At 37.5% G+C, this 5,716-nt stretch overlaps 1 long non-coding RNA gene across 2 annotated transcripts; it reads left to right on the top strand.

Annotated features, from left to right (window-relative positions):
• The first annotated feature begins 1,007 nt into the window (after positions 1–1,007).
• Positions 1,008–5,281, top strand: LOC131314456 (uncharacterized). Of its 2 annotated transcripts, XR_009196403.1 has the most exons (4): positions 1,008–1,589; positions 2,453–2,527; positions 2,625–3,457; positions 4,743–5,281. It is a non-coding gene; the product is annotated as an uncharacterized LOC131314456 (long non-coding RNA). The 2 variants fall into 2 exon arrangements; XR_009196404.1 differs by having other exon boundaries at positions 2,625–5,281.
• The last annotated feature ends 435 nt before the right edge of the window (positions 5,282–5,716 follow it).

Below are 5,716 nucleotides of genomic sequence, written 5' to 3'. Positions count from 1 at the left end.
GTTGTGTTGCTGAAAATGTCATTGATTTGATTGGGTTTGCTTTTGTTTGTTGCTGATGTGTTTTGGTAATTTTGGTCTTTGCAAGTTGTTGGTGGTTTTATGGCTTGTCCGCGTGCTTTTCCTACTCCACCCTATGTACTTCTCTGGCAGGAATGATGAGTGGTTGGAATAGTGTACTTGTTGCTCGTGCACTTAGAATAGAGAATACATGTCATATATAAAGCCTGATTCTTTCTCTCATTATTTTCCCTGGCCTGGTTCTGCTGGTGTTCTTCTCTGGGCTGGTTTGGAGGCTTGTTTCGTGTTTGGCTTCTTTTGACGCTCAGCTAGTGGTGAGTTTGTTATCTCTTTGGTTTATGCTAGAGTGAATGGTTTGGTTTTTTTTTTTTTTTTTTTTGTGATGGATGTGTTCAAATTTTTGCTTTATGTTATTGAGAAAATTGTTTGTGAGGCTTTGGTCCCCAAGCGTTGCAATGGTTTGGTCATCTTCAAATTATTCGTAACATGCTTTGGTCCGTTATGTTCTTTCGAGTGTGATTTGTTAAAAGCAATTAAAGAAAAGATTGGTTCTTTTTCATCGTGGGTGAAGCAATTGATCTAAATAACAACAATTGATGGCAACACCTAAGATCAAAATTAAGCCCTCATAAGTATTTTTTTTTTCTTCATGTTTTTCAAGTTTAGTATTGCATGCTATTGTGATTATCACTGTTGAGGATGCTTTTATGCTTTATGACGGAACCCGGTATCGTGCCGTTGAAGGATGATTGTATTAGTGTTAGGTGCTCAACTCCTGAGAAGCTCTTCGGTAGAGGACCAATTTGGGGTTCAATTTGTTGCGATGATGACATGTGTCAAATAGATGATAAGGATGATCTTGTAATTCGAGCATCTATGAAGTTTGATTATGCTTTACTTTTCGATGATATAAATCTGGGTTCGCCTCTGTATTATTCTAGGTAACTCTCTCTCTCTCTCTCTCTCTCTCTCTCTCTCTGGGGTGCCTATTCACTGGAGTCCTTTTGGTTTATACTTCCTTAGTGTTCCTTATGTATTTTTCAAATTCCAACCGTTCAATAAAAGCTATCAACCATTAATTCCATACCTTGGCTTTTGGTGGAATAATACTTCACTGTTTTTCACTTGTACGATAAATTTCCTCACTTAGTTTTCAATCAAGTCATTTTTCTAAGGCCAAACAAAGGGACTACAATGAATAAGGTGCTGATAGTTTCAGGTGGATAACAGAGATGTCTGTATTGAAATGGGAGGCTATTGCTTCTGTTCTTCTAGGGGAGAGTAGGAGGGAACCAGTCACCAGCATCTTTAAAATGCGAAGTTTTCTTTAAAATGACGTTGCACCATTTCAAGCTCCCATTATAAGGACTGCAACGTGTAATTGGAGATGATTTGAGTGAAATTATCTTTGTGAAAATAAATTGGTTCACACTAGATTAAACCCATTTTATTACGGGACAATAAATTCATTGAGAGGGAGAGAGAGTATGCCGTTGATCAACAGAGGAAGGAATCTGATCATGGGATTTCACGGTCGCCGAAATTTATCTCAGTGCCATAGTAACAGACATGTCTCTTCTAATCTTCCATTCTTTCAGCCCTAACTGATAACCAATCAGTTGATGTTCATTTTGTGTAGCTTCCATTGTTCTTCTCTTCCAATGTTGTCTGATAGTTGCATGAGATGTGGTTTGTTTTTGTAAAAGTCTGAGATAAAAATTTCCTAGGTCAGTCAATTTCTGAATCAGGGAAGTTATCAAAAGTTTAGAGTAGATAATGAGGGTTTTATGGCAGGCTGTTCGCATGCTTTGGAACTTTTATGAAGTCCAATATACCATTTGGTGAGGAAATTTGGATTTCATCATTAGTTTTGTCGCCCAAAGTCCTTCTTGTTGTAGTGAATGACTAATGGAGCAGACCCCAAGATCATTGTGATCGAGCATACTTCACAAATTTCCTCTAGCAAAGGTCATTAGACATACTGTAGAGAGTATATATGGTTGACTCCTACTTGAAACATATAAAATATAATAACCATTTTAAAAAGCATATGTACATAAAGTTATAAACCATCCCTAAAACCATAGTAGAATGTTTTCTGTTTCATTCCCCAAACCCGAAGCCAAACCTGAAAACATAATTGGGGATTTGTCCAATCAGAGTAAAGTTGGAGCGTAGGTGGGTTAATCGGTCATCCCTAACAAAACCAATAAATTCAATAGTAGAGAGTTAAGAAAAGCTAAAGACTACTTTTCATTGCGATGCTAGAAGGAGAGGAAGGCCTAAATTAACCTGGGATGTGAGTGCAAAGAGAGTATATGGATTTTGTACATTTAATGGATTATGTGGCCCGAAATCGATTGGGGCACATGGCCTAGTTTTCATTTGGTTTGGTTTTATGTTTTGTAACCTTTGGTTTGGTCGTGTGGTGCAGTGCAATTCCTGTTAAGCAACTATTGGAAGAAAGGCCTGGTTTCCGCCTTTTGGCTGAGTTCCCTCCTGAAGGAAGGTTGGTTTGATCATTTACCTTTGTGAAATTATTATGTCAAAGGAACCTGGAAATATCACTATAACTTTTTTTTGGAATTTGTTGGATTGTTTTGCAGTTTCATCGATATTAAACAAATGGTTGGCAGTGAAGCATATAATTATTTTGAGCTCACACATCTGCCAAGCAGTCACATCAGATGGAAATAGGACACTTCTCTCAAGTTCAGCAGAAAGTAGTTATAATAGCGATCAGGGTAGTGGCAATGAGGATGGCCGAGAAGCCAGCTACATAATTTATGAGGCGAGTTCAGATGAAGTGGACTTTTTGGTTGGCTGAAAGAAGAACCTAGTAAGCAAGAACCGGAGTTTCAAGGTCGATTTTGCGCTCTCTCTCTCTCTCTCTCTCTCTGTGTATGTGTGTGTAGGTGTACTATATCAGGTGATTACAAGAAATTTAGGTTCGGGTTGGTTTCCCCAAGCTTTTCATTCGTTGGTTTGTTATTGCATGGCTTCACTTATTATGGGTTGCATGATTGGTTTTTCCTCGTGTGACTTTTTCATATGAACTATAAAGCCATAGCAATGTTCTCCTCAAAACCAATGCAGCGATGGTGCTGCATTTGGACATTAAGGGAACAATGTTGGTGTTTGTTTACATTCTTAAACTTGTCCAATGATCCTTTACGGACGAACTGAGCTTGGAATCCCCTGGCATATTTATGATCATCTCCCTTTACACTTGTTACCATGGCTTTCTCACGCTTCACACTTGTTTTATTGAGTTCATCTGGTCCTTGGTTTAGTGGTGGAGATTTCTTGCATATTAACCAACTCATCTCCTGCGCACCAGGTTATTGTACCCTTTTGCCTCTGTACCTTCATTCGCATGCAATTTCAGCTGGAGGATCGCACAAAAGTCTCTCATGGTTGAAATTACATAGGAACATAGGTAAAGATGCATTTTTGGTACAGGTTATTTGAGCTCCATTTCCTAGGTTATTATCTCCATTGTGTATCAAAGTCACAGGAAACTCAAGAAGTATGATTCGATGATTCTTTAAAAGCTATGGCTTATACTGTTTTTTTCTTCTTTGATTTTTTTAGGAGGAAACCATTTTGAAATTCTAATAATTGAAATTCTAGACCTAGATATCATCACCCCATGAGAGAGCTGGTATCTCTAAATTTCATTTTGTCAGTAACACGAGACCTGCTCATGAGTGACCCTATCTGGAGTTAACGGCATAAATGTGGTAATTGGATGTTTGAAAATTTTGCTGCGCCTACCACTTTTTTATATTTAAAAGTATTAAAGCAGCATATCATTGGATTGAAAGAAAGTCTTGGATCTCTTCCAACCATGAGATGGGGAATTCCTTCCTGTAGGAGCATCCCTAATAGCTTCATGAATCTTATTTTGTTTTACCTTTTAGTATGAAGAAGGCATTGTTTTGTTAGTTGCTTTGAATGTCGGCCCTTATGTGTTAATTCGGGCCGACATCAGGTATTTTTTTTTACTGCAAATCTCTTATATTTGTGGAGTATGTACAAAACCTGCAACTTAAGAAGTTTGAGTGGATAATTTTATAAACTATGGCTAATGCTCTCTTTGTTTTTGGTTGCAAATATCCCTGATTATTGGTGAATATAGGGATTCTCGGTCTCTATTGAGCCAATGACTCATGACCTTTTAGGGAAAGAAAAAACTTTTGGTCTACAATTCCCTTTTTTTTTTTTTTGGGTTGTTTTAGACGTGCTAGAACATCAGTCTAGTAGGTTCAAGTTGAGTTAAGAATAAGAACAACTAAAAGCTGATAAATGTGTTGTTGAGAGACCTAGTGAAGATTTAGGGATGGGTAATAAACACAACATTTTCTGGCTTAGACGTTTGTTGTCCTTGTTTGACTCACTCTCTCTAATACACAACACTTCAAGTCTGATGCCTGGAACACTTTTTGCTTTTACCACCTACCAGTGGATGAATGCGTGCACCCCAGTTACAAATGCCCAACTCATGCATAAATGTACAAGAGAGGATTCTTATGAAATTGAGAGAGAGAGAGAGAGAGAGAGAGAGAGAGAGAGAGAGAGAGAGAGAGAGAGAGAGTATCTCATTATTTGCATTATTTAAGCCATTGACTGCTGCATTTTATCTTGCTAGTTTGGCGTTCCTGAAATGCACTAATGTGGTATATTACAGGAAAAAGTTTTTCTTTTACGTGTTTGTTGTTCAGTCTGCAGCACAAGGATGTACAATTCAGTGATGTTTCTATCATTCCGTGGACACCTTCCAACGTGAAATTTGGCCAAATAAGAGGAAACCTTTGGAGGCGACACGCAGAGAAGGTCCTTGAGCGTTCTATAAGTGCTGGTATCAGATGTCCACAGCTCAATTACCAAGGTGCTGCCACCCAAGATTAAACTACATCGAAGGATCAGTTTATTCGCACTGAGGTGTTTGTGTTTAGTAGCCCACAACAAGCAAGATTTGTCAATCTGCTCCACGAGGAAATGTGTAATCTTGGAAGAAAACCCAGGTTTCTAGTAAGGGTTTTTAAGCCCGAGAGCTGCTATTGTTATTAACATCTATACTGAAAAGCGGTAATCAATTGTAAATGATTTGAAGTTTTGCAAGGAGATTATCCTTGGTTCACTTTTTTTCTTCCCTTGGTTAACTTCGTTGTAGTTGATCCATTTCAGTCATGTGAAAATCTATAATGACCAAAAGCTGGTGTCGTATTTCTACCATTCCACCTTGAATGTAATCTATTGTACTTTCAGTTCTTACTAATATCCTCTTTTGTATGTTATTCTTATCACATGATCAAGAAAAAATGGGACCAAACTCTTACTATTTTGCTACCATCTTTTTTTTTTCTTTCTGGTCCAACCACAATCATAATGGATGCACCGTAATTGCCCTTTGTATTTTTTATTCTCTTTTTATTCTCTTTCTTTTTCTTTTTTTTTTTATCCACAATCATAATGGATGCACTGTAATTGCTCTTTGATCCGCAATAATAATTAATAGTCTAAATTCATAATTAAAAGTGTGTGGATTGTGCAGATGAGGTGTGAATTCTGTATTTAGGGGTCTAAATTTTGCATTTAGAGGTGTGAATTTTGTATTTAGAGGTATGGATTTTATAATTTGAGGGGTGTGAAATGTGTAGGCGGGTGTGAATTCTGTATTTAGAGATGTGAATTA

The sequence above is a fragment of the Rhododendron vialii genome, chromosome 13a (assembly GCF_030253575.1).
Source record: "Rhododendron vialii isolate Sample 1 chromosome 13a, ASM3025357v1".
Lineage (NCBI taxonomy): Eukaryota > Viridiplantae > Streptophyta > Magnoliopsida > Ericales > Ericaceae > Rhododendron > Rhododendron vialii.
This window is presented reverse-complemented; position numbering and strand designations above follow the sequence as displayed.